This window comes from Capsicum annuum, chromosome 9, assembly GCF_002878395.1.
Source record: "Capsicum annuum cultivar UCD-10X-F1 chromosome 9, UCD10Xv1.1, whole genome shotgun sequence".
NCBI lineage: Eukaryota > Viridiplantae > Streptophyta > Magnoliopsida > Solanales > Solanaceae > Capsicum > Capsicum annuum.
This window is the reverse complement of record NC_061119.1, coordinates 64,133,819-64,155,933: the sequence shown is the minus strand read 5'-3', so window position 1 is coordinate 64,155,933 and position 22,115 is coordinate 64,133,819.

The window sequence follows — 22,115 nt, the reverse complement described above, 5'->3', positions numbered from 1 at the left end:
TTTACTCTTTTACTAGAATTTTTGATTTGGACAATCTTTGAGTCATGAACGAGAAAGGGATAAATCCACAACAAAGATGCATGAGTGTAAGGTTCCAACGTCCCAGCATGGTGCTAGAGTCAACCTTAGATCATGAATCTACAACTTCACAAACAGTTAGAGAATGATAAGTTTAGCATTATTTAATGTATAATAATATAAAGAAGCAATTATTGAAGTTGTAGCAACTAGATAATGAATCAAAGCTGTCCATAATTGATTTTTGTAGCTAATTCTTTTATTTTTGAGTGTGTGGGGGCGGGGCAGGGGGCGGGGGGGGATCCTTTCTAAGAAAATAGTGAAAAACCTATATAAAGTAAAAAATTGATTTTGAGTGCCACAGTAGTTCTTGTATTGATATGTCTCCAAATTCGTTGTATTGATATGTCTCCAAATTCGGATGAGAGTCTAAATTTAGTTGTACTCCTTAATGTGTAACACATTATTAATTGGAATATACTTTTTTTTTTCTTATTTTGATTTTAATTCAAGTTGTCTTTTTGCATTCATTAACATCATTTTTTTTTTTATCTTTCATCAAGTTCTATTATATATCAAAGATTTTTTGCTTATTCTTCTGAAGTTCAAGAGATTTGACTTACATGCGCACGGGTGATTTCGAGGAGCTCATCACTAGCATACTTAAATGTCTTTGAATTAAAGCCCAGAAGATCAAGATAAGGACTTGAAATTTAAATTATTAAATTATCATGAAATCAAAAGTTACACGTGCGAAGCACGTGCGATTAATGTAGTAATATTATAAATTTAAATTTTTGATATATTAGATTTCCTTTTACGACAGTTATTGTGCTTTTTTCTATAGATTTTATAATTCTGTCATCTGAACTTTAAGATAATTTAAATGATCTATCTTTTAAAATTGGTTTTATTATAATATTTTGTAGTTGTTTGTTTTAGCCTTGTTCTTTCACAGTTTTCCTTGTTGTGCGATATCTTGACGTTATCATTAGTTAAGCCAACAATTACTAGATCCATTCATGTGCATATAATATATTTGAATAAGTACTTTACGTGATAATTTTCACTTCTCTGTATGTGTTGTATGTATATTGCAATTTTATTTTATTTCTATTTCTATTATATAGAAGACGTGGTTTCGACCACCTCATGTAATTACCAAAAAATCCAACTATTTTGACTTAATTATATATCATGTCCTAGTATATAATAATTCTATTATTTCATCATAATGGTTTAAATATTTAATATATTTTATTATTTTATATTAATTAACTATAACTACATATTGAAAGTAATTTTTTTATTTATTTAATTGTCTATCATGTTCAAAACTAATTTGTTACCACAAATCACAATAATTAATAACTTAAAATATTTAAAAGACATATAAAATTTTATTGACTCTCATTATTTTAGCAATGCCACATAAATTGAGACAAAAGAAAAAGCAACTTAAAATATTTAAAAGATATATAAAAAATTTAATTGTATCGAAGTCACATAAATTGGGACACAAAGAGTAAACATATTATTCGATAATTACGTAAAAATTATTATAAATCACAATAATTAACAAGTTAAAATATTTTTTTAAAAATAGATAAAATTTTTATTCAACTCTCAAAATTTTATTGGTGCAGCATAAATCATGACAAAATAAAAATTATCTTAATTAATTACAACTAAATATCTAAAGTAAATCAATTTTATTATTTTAATTGAATTTTATATAGAAAATTAATCTTTTTATTTATTTATTTTAGTTAATTTAAATTTTAAAATTAATTTTTTCTTATATAAAAATTCTAATATTTAAACTTAACTTTAAATTTTTAAAGTACAAAATTAATAAATTTAATTTAGTAAAATAAATTTCTAATGAATATTTTCTTAGAATTTGTGTTGGGTCAATATGTATCAAGTTAAAAAGAAATAAAGAAAAATATTTAGTAAAACTTTATTATTGTGAAAGATAAGTATAATGCACTGTCCAATAATGTTTAATAATATCATATTTTGCATATGCAAAATTTAGCATCCTGTATTTAATTAATATACTACTTCGGTGAGTTATCGGTGATTACTATTGGATATAATAAAATTATATTAATTTTTATAGTAATAACATAATCAATCGCTTTTAATTAATTATTATGAGTCATCTAGGTATTAAGAAAATAAATAATATTTAATAATAAAATAAAATAGACATAAAATGCAAAATTAACACTTGATACTTTAAATTAATTGTCGTCTTTCAAACGATAATTTTACTATATCACCCCTTATTATATGTATTAAAAAATTAAGAATAATAAAATGATATGTCAACATAAAATATTTGATTGACTATCAAAATTATATTAGTGCTACATAAATTGGGACGGGACATAAGAAGATATAAAACAACATATATTATTTGAAAATGAAATAAAATTTACAGTAAATAACAATAATTAACAAGAAATTTAAAAAGTTGATTGATTTCTGCTTTAGTTGCTTCAATCATGATTTTAATGTATCACCCGTAATTAATTATTATAAGTCACTTATGTATTGAAAAATTAATAATATTAAATCCATGATTTTACTATATCACCTATAATTAATTATTATAAGTTATTTATGAATTAAAAAATAAATAATATTTAATTAGAAATGTAAAATAAACATTTATGACAGGTCTGATTAAGTTGCTTCAATCATCATTTTATTATATCACTCCTAATTAATTATTATAATTTATTTATATATTAAAAATTAATAATATTTAATAAAAAAAGTAAAATAAACGTTTATGAAATGTCTGCTTCAGTTGCTTCAATCATAGTTTTACTAAATATCACCCATAATTAATTATTATAAGTCATTTAAGTATTAAACTATTAATAATATTTAATAAAAATAAAATAGATGTAAAAATGATAAATTAACTTTTGATGTTTTAAATTAACTTGATGTCTTATATAAGGTCCACTTAAATTTTTCACAAGTATTTTTTATAGTAATTTCGCTATGTCACTTGTAATTAGTTGTTGTAAGTCATTTAAGACATCTATGCTTCGTTGTTTCAATCGTGATTTTACTATATCACCCATAATTAATTATTATGGCCATTTAAGCATTGTGTCACATAAGTTGAAATAAAAAAAATATTATAAATCATAATATCAAAAATTTAAATTATTTAAAAAATATAATTGGCTATCATCGACACAAAACTCTGGACAAGGAGAGTAGCATATATTATTCAAAAATTACATAAAAAGTATTATAAATTACAATAGTTACCAACTTAAAATATCTAAAAATAATTTAATCTGTTATATATTTCAAAAAAATTACATGAAAATTACTAGAAATCACAATAATTAACAACTTAAAATATTTAAAAGATATAAAATATTTGGTCGACTCTTGAAATTATATTAGTGTTACTGAAATCGGAATAGAAGAAAAGTATTATAAATCATAATAATTAAAAACTTAGATTATTTTTAAAATATAATTGGCTATCAATGCCACAAAAATTTGGACAAGAAAAGTAATGTATATTAATTTAAAAATTACATAAAAAAATATTATAAATTACAATAGTTAAAAACTTAAATTATCTAAATAAATATTAAAATAACATATATTGAACTCATGCTAGATTCCGAATGAATCTTAGAAAACATATGCAATTCTTTTATTAAAAAAATTTATTTAAATATATCAAGATTGAAAAGACAAATAAATAGTTTAATGTTGGGCCCATGCTGACACAGGCCATACTCTTCTAGTTATATATATAAAGTAGAGTCCATGTTGCTTCCCATTATTTATAGCACTTGTACAGTTATTTGGCTACTGTTTGATTGAATTTTTCCTTCTTCGACACACTGATTAACATTTAATATGCGGAATCTCCTATATGCTTTTGATATTGGAGCAACATGTGGATGTGATTGCATCATATACTGCAGTGATTTACATGTAATTAAACTTGTAAAAGTTTATTTGCTCCAAGTCAATGTAAGATTTGATATCATTAAGATTAATGTTGGTAAGACGGTTGATTCAAATTTCATCGTACAAAGGGTAAGACATCGATTTAGAGTCCTGATGCACCATGATGAAGATGTTCGGTTCAAGTCTCATTGATTGATGCCTAAGACGCCTTTATATGGATAAGACATTGAGTTGAATCTCAATGCACCATATTGATGATACTATGATGGCTAAGACAAAATAATGTGTTTTGATGAAAAGTCATGTGACATGTTCCATTGAGCATGCTCCATTCTCTGAAATGAATACGGTATCATCTTTTGATATATTTGAAAAAAGACAAGTGATTGAATGCACGAATATACACGTGAGGAGAAAATATAATAATGATCATCAAAAGTGATGATATTTTCACACGCATATTATGATCATAATATATTTTAGAGAAAAAATTCTCTACATCATATGTATCCCTTGATTTGCTTCTGAAGTAGAAATATATTGAAAGAGGTTCTAAGTTATCATAATTTGATATGCTTAAGACACGATTATATTTCAATACTGAAAAATGAAAAGCTTATTAATGCAAATGTGAATTTGATTGTGATGGTATCACAACTCACCTCCGAAAGAGGCTGAATAATTGAGAAGAGTTATTTTGAAATCTACTTCTGAAGTAGTAAATCTGAACTTTATTCATGTAATAGTAAATCTGAAATTTACTGAAGAAAAAAAGGTACATGTCATGGTAAACTTGGAGTTTTGTAGAATAAAAGTTCATAAATTAACATGAATAATTGTGGCATCCCAAAGATGTGCATACTGAGTATTGAACATATAATTAAAAAAAATTCTTCATTAATTTTTAATATTGCTTGTTCTCATGATAAGTTGGTTGAACCAACTAATTTTGGGATTGGATCCCTTAAAATTCTGAAAAATATTTAAGGTGAATAAGGGTTCGTTCACCTATCATGTGATATGTTGAAAAAATGCATTAATAAGATGATCATATGTATATTTATTTTCAACCTGCAGTTTGACATTTATAAAGTTGTTTGCTCAATAAAATTGAGTTAAGAGCACAATTTTCAGATTGTGAAATCAAAATAATTCATCTTGTAATGCTGGTTTGGTATTGAATGCCTTCGATAAATAGCTGAACCATGGCTAATGAGAACAAAGCTTCATGTGTTGGTTTAAAATATTATATACAAAAGTACTTGTATGCATCAAACCAATAAATTATGATTAACTTTCCCTCAAAGTTAGTTCTGACTCAAGAACCGCAGGTTTCCATCTAATAGTTTTGATGTGCGGTATATGATTAATAAATATTATCATGATGCACAAAGATGAATTCCTCAAAGAAGATGAAGGATGTATGTTAGTTTTTCTAAAAATAAGGGGGAGATTATAAGCAGCTATAAAATATGTTATGAATTTTCATCAGATCCTCATTCAAAAGATAATTCAAGCCAAATATCAAAAATATTTCATATTTAAGTTGCAAGTGCTCCTATTTTGTGTCCCTGAAGGACAAAGTCTATGCATGCGTGAAGCATGGTAGACCAATCAATTCCAAATGAAATAATTCTTGAAAAGGATAAAGAGAAAATAATCATAATAAGAAGACAATGTTCTCTTGAAGAGCCTAGGACATAACACTTCATGAAACCTTATGAGAGGTTCAAGTACTTGAAAATAATGAAGTGATGAGATCTCAAAATATTATGTCTCGTTGTGAACCAATACGAAATGATATATCATCAATGATATCTTAGATACAATATTGTCATTGTAAAAGATTACGAGGATCTAAATTCTACGTTTATTTAAGCATGCTGAAGTAGAAAATTTATCAAGTGATATGAAAGGATGCATCTTGGTAAGTCTAAAACTTATTTGATTTTTAGTCCAGACACTTGAAGATGTTAGGCATGAAATGCTGAATATTGTCTCTTGACAAAACTTATATAAGAACTTTTTAAGGATTCAAAATGTTTGAAACATATAAAAGTTTCTAAGAAACTTATTTATAATCCTTATTTGTATAAGCTTATAACTTGAAAATTATTGGAACTCCTGGAGAGTTTTCAAAAGCAATAGATTATTTACTGAAATGAGAAATATATCAATTTGGATTGATTATGAAGTATCATATCTTAGTGCAATTGGTGCACTCGTGTATCTTGCAAATACTACAAGGCCTGATTTAGCCTTTTCAGTCAATTTGTTTGCAAGGAATATTTCTACTCCTACTAGGAGACATCAAAATGGGATAAAAGACATGGGATTATTTTATTCTAAAACTTGCAGTCTCGATCTTATTGGATATGGTTATGTTGGGTACTTATCTGACTCGCATAAATCTCAGTCTCAAACATGTTATATGTTTATATGTGGGGATACTGTCATATCTTAGAGATATATAAAACAGTCTATCTAGAACTTCATCAAATCATGTTGAGCTAATAGTTATTCATGAAGCAAGCCGAGAATGTGTATGGTTGAGGTATATGATACACCACATTCGAAAAATGTGGTTTGAAGTGTGACATTGTATTCACAATTTTATACAGAGATAATGCAACATGAATAACGCATCTTAAGGAAGGATTCATAAAAGGAGATTGAACGAAGTAAACACTTCATCAAAGCTTTTATATATACATGAGATCCAAAAGAATGGTGATATTAACGTGCAACAGATTCGTTCAATTGACAATGTGGCCGATTTATTCACCAAGTCCCCTAATTGCAACTTTCAAGAAGATGGTGCACAAGATCGGGATGCAAAGGCTTAAAGATGTTCTCATTAGAGGAAGTTAATACATACTGCACTCTTTTTTCCTTACGAGGTTTTATCCTACTGGATTTTTCTTGTAAGAATTTTAATGAGGCAACCTATATGCGTATTGTTAGAGATGTGTACTCTTTTTTCTTCACTAAATTTTTTTTCCACTGGTTTTTTTCAGTAAGGTTTTAACGAGACACGTTATCTATCAATTAGACATTCAACGGGGAGTGTTGTAAATATATGACCATATATAGTGAATGTCTACTTTACCATACATAGTGAATGTCTACTTTACCATATATAGTGAATGTCTATTTATGAAAAAGTTAGAAACCCCAACGTTAGTTTTCTCCTATAAATAAAAGAGTTTTCCTTCATTGTAATTAACTCCTCAAGAACCCCTCAAGAGAAATAAGAATCACTATCTATTCTCTCTCTATTCTTCTTCTTTATTCTTAGTTATTTCATAACATGTTTAAATTTTTTGTCCTTTATTAAAAGTGTTGCTTTATACAAAATCATCTTTTCACTATTTTTCTAATAATAAGAGTTAAAAATTAATTAAATATATTTATGGTAAAACCTTTTCTTATTAGAAGTCATCAGAATTAATGACAACTAATCCTTTTCTCATTCATTTAAAAATTCTAAATCAACTTGATTTTAATAAAGAATTGAAAAAGCTAGAAATAAATATAAAAACATTAGAATAAGAAAAATTTAAGAAGTATCAAATTTTAAATTGATACGTATCTTAGCCTCTGACAGTAAGGGAAAGAAGTACTACATGATAAATGCAAAATCGTTGATCCATCAATCACTTGAAACTTCAAGTGGTAATATATATGTGTGTATGTGCGCGCGCTCTTATACTAAAATATATGTTTCAGTTTACATTATTATATTAAAGTACGAATGATCTTTGAAAGTGATTTAAAATTTTTGCACTTTATTAAAATCTTCATAATAGATAAAAATATTTAATTTTAAATACCAAAATGTTACACGTGCGAGGCACGTGCCGTTAAACTAGTATATATAACGATACAAAAGAAATTATAATTTTAGAATTACTTGCCATTTGTGTGATTATAAGAATGTGATTTTAAGTGTAAAATGAAAAATTTATAATATAATTTTTTCTAAACAACAAAATATCATTTCTATATCTATAATCTATAATCTATAACCTAAAATCTACAATCTATAATCTATAATCTATAATCTATAATCTATATCTATAATCTATATTTATTTTATTTGTATCTATATTTATATCTATATAATAATATATTAAAAGTGTGAAGGACCTTAGAAATATTGTTTGAACTTTTTCCCTTCATTAAAAGTCTTTCCTTTAGACAAAATCGTCTTTTCACTATTTTTTTCTAATATTTAAAAGTTCAAAATTAATTAAATATATTTATGATAATATTGAAGAGTTGAAAATTATATATTTATGGTAAAATCGTTCCTTATTAGAAGTCATCAAAATTAATGACAACTAATACCTTTTTCGTTAGTATAAGAATTCTAAATCAACAAAATTTGATTTAAGAAAATTTGAAAAAATCTAGAAATAAATATAAAAGCGTTAGAATAAGAAAGATTGAAGAAGTACCAAACTTTTAAAGTATTAAGTACGTAATAGGAATATAATCGATGATTTTATAAAAATTTGACTTTAAAAATAAAGAAACATTTAAATAAAGAAAAAAAGAAAAGTAATCGTACCACAAATATGATTCAAATTGATGCGTCTCTCTTAGTTTCTGGCTACGGAAAGAGGTACTGAACGACAAACGTAAAAGTAATGATATATCAACCACTTGAAATTTCTAGTGGTAAAATATGCATGTGCATATATGTTTATGTTTACATTATTATATTAACTAGTCAAGTGTACGTGCTTTGCACGTGTACCTCATGTTAATATTAAAATTATATATAAAAGAATAAAATTATTTTAAAATAACAATTAACTTTAAAATAAATAAACGCCAACTAAAAGACAAAAAAAGAAGAGAAATACTTATCTTATAAATCACATAAGTGCATATATAGTAAATGTTGTTTGAAAATATTTTGTACGTTTGATTAGTAATTCAAAAAATACTAAACTTTTGTGTTGATTAAAATAATCATATAGACAGTGTATTGCACTTTTATTGTACGATATTATAGCATGAAGTCTTTTACTTTATTATCAAAATATACGTGACTTGTAAATATTTAACTCATCCAATAGTGGTTTGAGATAATTCAAGTATTTTATTCATGTGAAATTCATATAATTTGCATATTTTATGATAGGTAGGACAATTGGATGAGTTTTAGAGGTTCTATGTAAATTTATATACACACTCCTGTTAAGAAGAGGTTTTAAAAGGTTTTAAAGTACTTATAGCAAAACCTGTCCAACAACATATTATTAGATATTTCTTATTTTAAATGAAAAGTTTAAGATCACAAAATTTAAAAGACTATATACATCTTTTTTATTTAAAATCACAAGATCCAAAATTCTCTTTATATTTCCTAAACATCATGCTTAATCAAATTAAGACACACAATCTGAAATAAAGAATACAGCAAAAGTTTACCTCTCTAACCAAGTTCAAAGATCATATTTGATGTCTCTTCTAAAGCCCTCAGGAAGGTTGCTTATGATCTCGCATTGTCAATCTCATGTGATACTGCAAATCTTTGCTGCTCATAATCTCTGAGTTCTGATCCTCTGCTTGAATTCTTGAGGAAACCTTCTTCTCCTCATCAACTATATCACATTCCTCATCTTTAGTTATATTATTTGTTTCTTTGATATTGTTGGATGCAAGAATACCTGAGCAAACATGACTTCATCATACACCATAACAAAAATAAATCACCTTATCACTATTAATTAACTAAAAAAAAGTGAAGAAAAAAAATCACATTGTAAAAAAAACACATTGAATGCAGAAAAATAACTTGAATGAAATCAAATCAAATAATAAAAAGACAATTAAAGAAGAAAAAAGAATGACATCAAATCAAATAATAAAAAGACAATTAAAGAAGAAAAAAGAATGATGCGTTAGTGAGGGTTAAATAAGAGTTTGTAAACGAAATGACAAGTTAATTAGGGTTAAATAAGGGTTTGTAAATAGAATTATAGTTTAAGTAAATAATTATATAAGACAGCATTTAATTGATTTAGAAGTGTATTATTAGGAGCTCTTACCTATTATAAATAAATAAATAAATCTATTATAAATAAATAAATAAATAAATAATATAAGATAGTATTTAATTGATTTAGAAGTGTAATACAAACTCAAGTGATAAATTTTCATTCAACATTAATTCGGATTAGTGACTATTACAATTTACACGTATAGGATTTTTTTCAATATACGTATAGGCATTAATAGACAAAACTTATATAAGGTAAATTTTATCTAATAAGAAAAAAATTAATTATGAGATTTTTTTAATTGATAATAGTCTTAAAGATTACAAAAATAGTTCTAATATAATAGAATTTTCCTCTTATTATATCTTTTAAAATTTTACAATAAGTTAAAAAGTGGAGGGTTCCTAGCAGTGAAGGTTCCTAGAATTGATAGGAATTAAAAGTATCCTTTAATAATATGCCATTTATTTTTTCAAATTAATTAAATATCTAAATATGAAAAAATAATTAAATATTTATACTTATGTATTTAAAAACTATAGTTCAATTAGGAGTGGTTGCCTTTTATAAATAGGAAAAAAAAATAGGATTCTAATTATATAATAATTAATTGGAAAAAATAACAAAAAGATGATTTTGTCTATTGCACAGTCTTTTAAGGAAGGACAAAAAGTTCAAATCACTTTTATAAGACACTTTTAATATATTATTATTATTATAGATATAGATGTGTGAAGAAACTTTGAAAAGTGATTGAACTTTTTACAGTTCATTAAAAATTTCCGCAATAGATAAAATCATTTAATTCTAAATAATCAAACGATATATGCGCAAGGCTCGTACGGTTAAACTAGTAATATACTAAAGGTGTGAAGGGCCTTAGAAATGTTGTTTGAACTTTTTGTCCTTCATTAAAAAATTTTCTTTAGACAAGTCTTTTTACCTTTTTCCTAATATTTAAAAGTTAAAATTAATTAAATATATTTACGGTAAAATCTTTCCTTATTAGAAGTCATTAGAATTAATGATAACTAATATTTTTTTTTCATTAGTTTAGGAATTCTAAATCAACTAAATTTGATTTTAAGAAGAATTGAAAAATCTAGAAATAAATATAAAAGCATTAGAATAACAAAAGTATCAATTTTTTAAAGCTTTTAAGTATGTAATAAGAATGTAATCAATAATTTTGTAAAGATCTGCCTTTAAAAATAAGAAAAATTTTTAAATATAGAAAAAAAATAATCGTATCACAAATATGGTTCAAATTGATGCGTCTCTCGTGGCCTTTGGCAGCAACAGAAAGAGGTACTGCATGACAAACGCAATGATAATCAATCAACAACTTGAAACTTTTGGTGGTAAAATATATACGTGATTACACAATCATATATGTTTATATTTACATTATTATATTAAAGTGTAAAGAATCTTTAAAAAATGATTTAAACTTTTATGCTTCATTAAAAATCTCTGCAACAGATAAAATCATTTAATTTTAAATAATCAAATGTTATACATGCGAGACACGTGCAGTAAAACTTGTCATATAAAGTGAAACCAAGAGGCTACTTTTTTTAAATAAAATGATACAATTGATTAGATTTTCTTGGTCATAGTGTGATACACAATGATATCCAATATTACGAAATTTACGGCTAAACTAAATTATTCCCAGAACCTAATATTGGGAAATATTCATAGTTAGATAAAAACATTTCATATTTTAGGTAACCCGATATTCTTTTTGGAATCCCAATAAGGCCACAAGTAGTTATTTAATGCATACCAGATAGTAAATCTGTTTCAGTGTAATACTTCCTCTAATTCTTAGTAATTTAATGCATACCAGATAGTAAATCTTTATCAATATAACACTTCCTCTTATTCATATTAACTTAATTTGTGAAGCAATACATATTTATTAAACAAAACCAGGACATAAATTGGACATCAATTTTCACTTTTGCCCTTTGAAAGTCAAATTTAAATCATAAATATGAATAATTAAGTCTCTTGAACCCATCAACTAAAAAATATAAATGAAGGGGAAAATAAAAGAAATATTCTCTTAAAGATTGAATGATTAAGTTATTACGAACATGCAAAATATCTCCCAAATTAAGTTAATATGGGCTAGAGGGAATAACTAACAAATTACGCATGACATGTACCAGGCAAGCCCAATGCGATGAGCTCGATTGAAAAGACGTTGACAAAATAAATCGATCCATGATCTATAATAAAATAACACATATTGCACCAACTCAACCACTCTTATTACTAGATAACACATATTAATAAATTACCCTATCCTACTTTAAGAAGGTTATTTGGTTATAACGTATAGGATTTTGATAAGCTTGACACCTAATCTTGTAAGTATCTTACTGCTTTAAGAAATCCGTCTTGACATGTTACATTGATTGGTTGTGAGTGTCCTTTGACTGTTGGATCAATTAACTTCGAGTAAAAGCTTTATCCTCTTAATATTTTGGATTTGGAGAAAGAATACCTTCTCCGAATTTTAACTGGGGAAATATATTTCATTGACTTTAAATTAGTGTAACGCCTCGGGTTTTTGGTCCTCAAAAATTTTCTAAGCTCTAAAATTTTTACCCTGGCAACGACTTGTATAATGAGTCGTAGGGTATCTTGACGGGTCAGGTGACCTTAATCGTAAGGTGTCTAGTGAGTGGTGTTTGAGTTTCTATCTTGGGTACAACTTGAGGGAATGAGTCATAAAAACTCATGATGAATTATTCATATGGAATCATAATAAAAAATAGAAATTAAGTGGCTAAGTTCTGCTCTGAGTACGAGTGGCTCACTATGAGCCATAAGGACTTGTTACAAGTCATTGGGTGCAAATCGTAGGATGTCTAGTATTTACCAAATTGGGTTCTGTGTTGGCTACAATTGGACCCTATGAGTCGTAGGGTCCGTTTATGAGTGGTACTAGTGAGTCCTAGGGTCAAAGTGTGTGGGGGTCCTAGAGACAGTCTTGGTTATGACTCGTGGTGACGAGTCGTAAGGAGTGGCTACGAGTCACTGATTGACCCGTAGTCAAGGGCGACCCTTTTTCAGCTTTTAAGTTAAGGGCATTCTGGACATTTTCCTCTTACCCAAATTGAAACCCACGTCTTATAACCCATTTAGGGTGTCATTAGCACTAAAAAACAATCAAAGTAACTTCTTAAACACTCTTAAAGTCTCTCTAAATTCCCTCAAGCAAGTCAAGCTAGGTTTTTATCAAGTTGGGCATCTAAGGGCTCAAGGACCAATTTATCTCCAAATTCTTGGTGTTTAAGGCATGTTACTCTTTCGTCATTGGTAATTTGATAAAAGCACATGTTTTAAAGTATTTTTCATGAGATATTTATGTTGGTTTTATTATAAGGGTTGAGGGTTTTGAATGGATGTTGTTGAACAATGTTTTTCCACGGTTTACATATGATTTTTCATACTTTAATTATGGTTTTGAACTTGTGGGTGCACGAGTATGGTAAATAAACTAAGAGATTGTGATTTTCCCAAATTTATGTCTTTTGAAGTGGTTATGACCCCAACCCTATGATGTGAAATTGGTTTTTAATTATAAGATACATGAAAATTTATAAAATTGAACCAAGGGGGTTGTGAATATCCCCAAGTGATGTAATTGTTTTGGCATGTTGTTGTTACCTTGAAATTATAGTTGGTATGATAATACCAACAACGTATGCATAAATATGTGTTATGGTTTAATGAATGAGATTGTGTGATAAATATTTTAATTGGGCTTTAATGGGGGTTGCATAACTGAGTTATAAAAGTGGAGGTTCGAATGACCAATACTGGAAACCTCATTTGCCGACGCGGGGGTCAAAGTGACTAGGGAGATTCGAGTCCCCATCATTATTATTACATGATTAGGGAGGTTCGAGTCCCTTATAAATTATTACATGATCGGGTGCTTAAGTCACCTTAGTGTATGATTAGGAGGTTTGAGTCCCCCGTACATGTATATGAGATTATTCTCCTATTCGTGCGGCTACATATATTGGGGCCCAGCTAGGGGGTGAGAGCTTAGGCCCATTTAGCCCGTGGGTACATGTTATAACGATTGAGCTACACAATTCAAGCTAAAGTTTTAAAGCGCATGTTAAGCCTTGTTCCCTATCCCGGCATATAACATATATATATATATATATATATGCATTTGATTATATGTATTAGTTTTGAATGATTTTGAACTGTTGATCATGACATTATGTTGTACTTATCCTAAGTTTCATGCTAGCGCTCCAACCGCTAACTATCTTCAAATAATGTATCCCCATACGATGCAGGAATTGGTCATACTTCTACTCCTCCTGCTTAGTGATTAGTATTTAGGATCAGTTCATGAATTGAAATTGAAGTGGTGAGCTTCCATATATCGAAAGTCTATATTTCATATTTTGTTCTCTTATGTCACAGACTGTTTAGACTTGCTTTTGGCTATAATAGAGGGCATGTCCCGATGCTTTAGAGATATTCAATTTTAGTACTCTGTTTAGAAGGCTTTGATTGGACTACTGTGGTTATTGGGCGGTGTCAGTCGGTTGTTCAGCCAATCGTTGGTTATGGACTTGTTTTGAATTTTCTTAAATTGTTGCATGCTATCTTGTTATAAGTCTGGACTTCATTCGACATTGGGGTGTATTATGTATGATTTAGGTAGGTGCAAGGAGTGATCTCTGGTGCACGTGGGACTTGAGATTCCCGTCATGGCCAGGCCCTGGTTCCGATCGTGACAGAGATTGTATCAGAGCCTAGGTTTGGTGTCATTTGGTATCCAACAAAGCTGTATGAAGTAGAGTCTTTTTTATGGGTGTGTAGCATGCCACACTTATAAGGGAGAGGCTACGAGGTAGTTAGGAATGTTTCCCTTTCTTGTTGTTCTATTTCAAGCTATAGAGTCTAAGATCTTGAATCTTCTCTAATTCCAGTTGTTTACTTTTTCGATCATGCCTCCCATAAGATCAGATGCTCACAATAACCATTATGTCACATCTGAGGATAACATGAACAGAGCTTGTCCAACTCCAAAAGTTTAGACCCGATCTAGGGTTGCTGTTTCTAATTTCCCTGAGGGAGATCCACCAGTTCCCTCTATCTCTCCCTACTCACCTTAAGCTGGTGTGTCTAATGTTGAGGTTTGCTAGACGATTTATTTGTTTACCCAGTTAGTGGCCTCCCATACTGAGCGTGTTACTTCTGCTGCTCCATCATCTGAGGCCACTAGGGTTGGCCAATTCATGAGGTTGAGTCCTCCTATTTTTACTGGTTTTAAAGTTCAGGAAGATCTTCAAAACTTTATTGATGATATAAAAAAGATCTTCTGTGTGATGCATGTAACTAATATGGAGGGTGTAGAGTTCACTCTTTATCAGTTGAAGGATGTAACATATCACTATTATAAGGAGTGGGACTAGGCTAGAGGTGATGATGCCGAGTCTACTTTATGGGATGACTTCTCTAGTACCTTTCTTGATAGCTTTTTTCCTCAGATGTTGAGGGAGGCAAAGGCTGAGGAATTTGTAAATCTGAAGCAAGATATGATGTTAGTAAATGAGTATGCCTTGAAGTTTTATTAGTTATCGTGTAATGCCCATGAATTTGTCAAAACTGCCTATATGCTCTTGCCACTCACCAGGATTCTGAGGTGTCCCCTGATGTTGTTAGTGGTATGCTTAAACTCTTTTATCATGATGTATATTGTCTACTTGATCCCGGGTATACTTTCTCTTATGTGACCCTTTATGTGGCTGTTTAGTTTAGTTTTGATCCTGAGTGTATTCTGGATTCCTTCTCTTTGTCCATCTGGTAGGTGAGTTCATTGTGGCTAGAAGGGTCTATAGGGGTTGTGTGATATTATTTTATGGTAGAAAGACCTTGGTGGATCTGATAGAGTTGGATTTGTTAGACTTTGATGTGAGTTTTGGGATAGATTGGTTATATTCGTGCTATGTAACTCTTGGTTGTCTGACCCGAAGGGTCAGTTTCCATTTCCCAAATGAGTCGGTAATCAAATGGAAAGGTATTTCCTTAGTGCCTAAGAAAAGTTTTATCCAATATCTTAGAGCCTAAATATTGGTTTTCAATGGGTGGCTCTATCACTTAGTACACTGTCCCTGTGGTCTATGAATCTCCTGAGGTATTTCCTGATGATCTTCCCAGTGTACCTCCCGATAGGGAAATTGATTTTGGGATTGATTTTCTTTTGGACACTCGTCTTATTTTTATCCCTACTTATTGGGTGGCTCCGACTGAGTTGAAGGAACTCAAGGAGCAGTTGAATGATCTTTTTGACAAGGGTTTTATCCGCCCTAGTGTGTCTCCGTAGGGTACTCTGGTTCTCTTCGTTCATAAGAAAGATGGTTCCCTTTAGATGTGTATTGATTACTGCCAATTGAGTAAAGTAACCATGAAGAATGAATATGCACTTTCGAGCATTAATGATATTTTTAATCAACTTCAGGGTGCTAAGTTCTTTTCCAATATTGATCTTCGGTCTGGGTACCATCAGTTAGAGATTAGGGAGGTGGATATCCCTAAAATGACTTTTCAAATGCGGTATGGTCATTTTGAGTTTTTGATGATGTCCTTTGGTTTGACCAATGCCCCGGCTGGGTTTATAGATCTTTTAAATTGAGTTTTCCATCAATTCTTAGATTTGTTTGTGATTGTCATTATTGATGATATTTTGGTGTATTCAAAAAGTGAGGCAGATCATGCAGATTACCTCCGCCTTGTGTTGCAGGCTCTAAAGGATCAACGGTTGTATGCGAAGTTTTCTAAGTGCAAGTTCTGGTTGAATGTTGTGACTTGCTTGGGTCATGTTATTTCTAGTGAAGGGATCATAGTGGATCCACCGAAGGTTGCGATGGTTAAGAGGTAGCCTAGACCCATGAATCCATCCGATATTTAGAGATTCTTGGGTTTAGCCGATTACTATAAAAGGTTTGTGGAGAGTTTTTCTTCTATTGCTGCTCTATTGACTATGTTGACTCAGAAGAAGGTGAAATTCTTGTGGTCTGATTCTTGTGAGGATAGTTTTGAGAAGTTAAAGTATAAGCTGACTTTGGCTCCAGTCTTGACTTTGCCTGAAGGTACTGATGGTTTTGTTGTCTATTGTGATGTATCATGGGTGGGACTGGGGTGCGTGTTGATGTAGCATAGCAAGGTGGTTGCTTATGCTTCTAGCAAGTTAAAGGTTCATGAGAAGAATTATCCGACCCTTGATTCGAAATTATTAGCTATGGTGTTTGCGTTAAAGATCTGGCGACATTATTTGTATGGGGTCCATGTTGATATTTATTTTGATCATAAAAGCCTACAATATGTGTTAACCCTGAAGGAATTAAATCTCAGGCAAATGGGGTGGCTTGAGTTGCTAAATAACTATCACATGAGTCTCCACTATCATCTAGGCAAAGCTAATGTGGTTGTTGATGCTCTTAGTAGGTTATCCATGGGAAGCTTATCTCATGTGGATGAGGAGAAGCGGGATTTGGTGAAAGATATTCATCATTTGGTTAATCTAAGAGTCTGTCTCTTGGATTCCAAAGATGGTGGTGTGATTGAGGTGGCAAAGTCATCTTTTGGTATTAAGGTAAAGGAGAAGCAAGTATTGGGCCCTATCTTGTTGTAAATCAAGAATGATATCGGTAGACAGAAAATAATGGTCTTTAAGATTGGCGGTGATGGTATCTTTAGGTACCAAGGCAGACTGTGTATTCCCGATGTTGATGGGTTGCGAGGAAAAATTTTGGCCGAAGCTCATGAGTTACATTATGCTATTCATCCTAGTTCGATGAAGATGTATCATGATCTTAGAGAGATTTATTGGAGAAATAATATAAAGAGCGATGTGGATAATTTTGTGGCTAAGTACATGGCGTGTCAACAAGTGAAGGTAGAGAACTTGATGCCCGGTGGGTTGAATCAAGAGATGAGCTATCGGTGTGGAAATGGGAGATAATTAATATGGATTTTATTACCTTCTTCCGCGGTCTCACCAGCAATTCGATTTGATTTGGGTCACTGTGGATAGGATGACTAAGTCTACTCACTTCTTGCCAGTGAGGACAAATTTTTCTTCTGAATATTATGCTAAGTTGTTCATTGAGGAAATCATAAAATTGCATGGTACCCTAGTTTCCATCCTATCTAATCTGGGTATTCAGTTCTCATCTCATTTTTCGAGTTCGTTCTATCGGGGTTTGGGGACTAAGGTGACCCTTAGTACCACTTTTCACCCGCAGACGAATGGGCAAGTGGAAAGGACAATTTAGATCTTGGAAGATATGCTTCGATCTTATGTATTTGATTTTAGGGGTGGTTGGGTTGACCACTTACCTCTCATAAAATTTGCCTATAATAACAGTTATCACTCTAGAATTGGTATGGCTCCGTTTGAAGCCTTATATGGTAGGAGGTGTAGGTCTCCTATTGGGTGGTTTGAGGTTGGTGAAAATAAGTTGTTTGGAACTAATTTGGTTCACCAAGCCATGGAGAAGGTGAAGGTGATTTGGGATAGACTTAAGGTTGCCTAAAGTCGCCAAAAGTCCTATGCGGATGTGAGATAAAGGGAGTTAGAGATCAGTGTTGGTGATTGGGTATTCTTAAAGGTGTCTCCCATGAAGGGAGTGATGCAGTTTGGTAAGAAGAAAAAGTTCAGCCCCCGTTATGTTGTTACTTGGTGTTGAAGAAGGTTGGTAATGTTGTATATGAATTAGAGTTGTCCTCTAATTTGAGATCCATTCATCCGGTGTGCATGTCAATGTTGAGGAAGTGCATATGTGTTTTTTCAATGGTTGTTCCTTTGGAGGAGGTGGGTATCTCGAATTCTATATCCTACGAGGAGATCCCATTTGAGATATTGGATTATCAAGTCTGTTGGTTACAGACTAAGGACGTGGCTTCGATAAAGGTTCTTTGGTGGAACCAAAAGGTTAAAGAAGCTACTTGGGAAGCCAAAGAGGACATGAAGTCCAAGTATCTGTTCTTATTTCCCATTTTTGATAATCATGCTTAAGGCATATGTATTTCTTAACATCTTTGTTTTCTAACTTTTTTTTTTAAAAAATGGTGATTTCCTTAGATCTTTGTTTTCTGTCTTTGTTAAACATAAGAGTAGGGGTATTTGACGTAAAATTATGGTAATAAATGCCTTTTCCTATCATTCAAGGACGAATGATCCTAAGGAGGGAGTATGTAACGCCTTGGGTTTTGATCCTCAAAATTTTTCTAAGTTCTGAACTTTCTTCCCTAGCAACGACTTATCTAATGAGTCATAGGTTGTCTTGATGGGTCAGGTGACCTTAGTCGTAAGGTGTCTAGTGAATGGTATTTGAGTTTTTGTCTTGGGTACGACTTGAGGGAACAAGTCATAAAGACTGATGACGAGTCATTTGGATGGAATCATAACAAAAATTAGAAATTAAATGGATAAGTTCTGCTCTGAGTACGAGTGGCTCATTATGATCCATAAGGACTTGTTACGAGTCGTTGGGTGCATATCGTAAGATGTCTAGTGTTTACCCAATTAGGTTCTGCATTGACTATGACTGGACCCTACGAGTTGTAGAATCCTATTATGAGTGGTACTGATGAGTCATAGGGTCAATAATGTGTGTGGGTCCTAGATACTATCTTGCTTACGACTCGTGGTGATGAGTTGTAAGGAGTGGCTATGAGTCTTTGATTGACCCATAGTCAAGGGCAAAATTTTTCCAGCTTCTAAGTTAAGGGCATTTTGAACATTTTCTTTCTTACCCAAATTGAAACCCACGTCTTATAACCCCTTTAGGGTGTCATTAACACTAAAAAATAATCTAACTTCTCAAACACTTCTAAAGGCTCTCTGAATTCCCTCAAGCAAGTCAAGCTAGGGTTTCATCAAGTTGGGCATCTAAAGGCCTAAGGGTCGATTTCTCTCCAAATTTCTTAGTGTTTAAGGTATGCTACTCTTCCCTTATTTTTAAATTATTTAAAACAGATGTTTTAAAGTATTGTTCATAAGATATTCATATTGGTTTTATAACAAGGGTTGAGGGTTTTGAATTTTTGTTGTTGAACAATGTTTTCCCATGGTTTACATATAATTTTTCTTGCTTTAATTATGGTTTTGAACTTGTGTGTGCATTGGCATGGTGAATGAACTAGGGAATTGTGATTTTCCCAAATTATGACTTTTGAAGTGGTTATGACCCCAACCCCATAATGTGAAATTGGTTTTTAATTATGAGAGATATGGGAATTTGTAAAATTGGACCAAGGGGGTCGTGAATGTGTAATACCCCATACTTTTTCCTATCTCAGTTTAGCTTCTAGAGTGTCAAGGGTTAGCTTTGAAAATAGATAACTCTTGATGCATGCATAATTTTCTAGTTCTAGACCTACCAATGTGAAGATAATTTAATTAGCTTTCCAACGATACTAATTTTGCCTTAATCCGATACTCAGTTGATAAGTTATAGCATTTTTAGTAAAAAAAAAATGACATTTTGACAAGCACCGCGTTACGGTGAAGGCCGAAATGGAAATTGTACGATTTCTAGTGGAGCACCGCGATTAGCCTGTGTCATGGAGAAACTCCAGTTTCCATTCGTCCCTTTTCCAGTATCTCACCGCGATAGTACCTCATCGCGGTGATGGCCAAAATGACATTTGTCAATTTCCAGTGGCTTACCGCGGTAGCCCCGTGTCATGGTGAAGCTTCAGTTCGCAACAGTCCCTTTTCCAGTAAGCCACCGCGATAGTGGCGCATCGTGGTGGGGCCCAAAATTGGAATTCTAGTTTTCCATAGTTGATTTTAAAGGGGTAGTTTAGTCTTTTCCCAAGCCCTAATTTGTGTAAAACACAAGATTAAACCTATCCTAAGCCTATTATACTCATTATTCATTAAATTTCTCTCCAAGAAAACCCTAGAACTCAAAACTTTATACCTTAAGAAATCCAAAATTCCACCATTCTTTTTCCAAGGAAACTCAAAATTCAAGGTTTCTAATTCAAGACAATCAAGAATCCATCTCCAAGAGCATAAATAGGAATCCAAAATCAAGTGTTCTCATCAATTGCATTGATTAAGGTATGTGGGATTTTTTCAACAAGGATAATCCTTTCATCCTTGTGTCCAAAATTAGTTTTTAAGTTGATTTTGTATGAAACTACATGAGTTTCAAATTAGAATTCATACCCAATATTGCAAATTGAAAGATTATGAGATTTGAAGTGATTTAGATGATGAATTTGCATGTTTATTTTCGTATTTTCATGCGTATTCCAGAAATTTTCAAATTTTGAGATGAATTATCAATACTTACATTATCAAGCATGAATTTTATGATGTTTTGACATGAATTTGATGCATGGGTTGTTAAGCCCTAGTTGTATATTGATATTTCAAGAATGACTATACTTTAAGCATCCTATGATTAATTATTTTTAGATTTTGATAAAGACTTGATCTTTTGATTTCAGTTTAGGCTTGGAATCCACCTTACAACTTTAGTTACAGATTTAGCTAATAGATATACAGTTAGTTTTTATTATGAACCAATATACTAGTTTTAAAGTGTATTTCCAACAGAATAAGCATACAAATTAAAGGGAGTAGTATTTAACACCGAGTTGGTTATGTTTACATGCCCCAGAACTACGAGTCAATATAGGTTCAGATTATTAGATTATTCTCATTTCTATATGGATGATAGTTACAGATTTGATTATTTAGATTAGGTTATACTCCTTGGAAAGAGTATGACACCTCTTCCCAACGTGTGATTTTCCCATAAGAGAACTAGACGTTGGACACTATGATAGCTCACATAGTGTATGTTGGTTAAAAGAACCTCCCTATAGAAAGAGTAATCCTAACAGAAAAGCTTTTAGAAATTAAGTGTAAAGGCTCACAACTTTACTCAGATATTGGTTTACAGAAAAATATTAGCTACAGATTTCAGCTTTTAGATTTCAGATAAAAAAATGAGTCCTTTCTACACCGAGACAACATGATTTAAACATAGAATACTAGTACAACTTTTAGAAACTAAATGTTATGACTCACTAGATCTATGCAACATATTTTGCTAT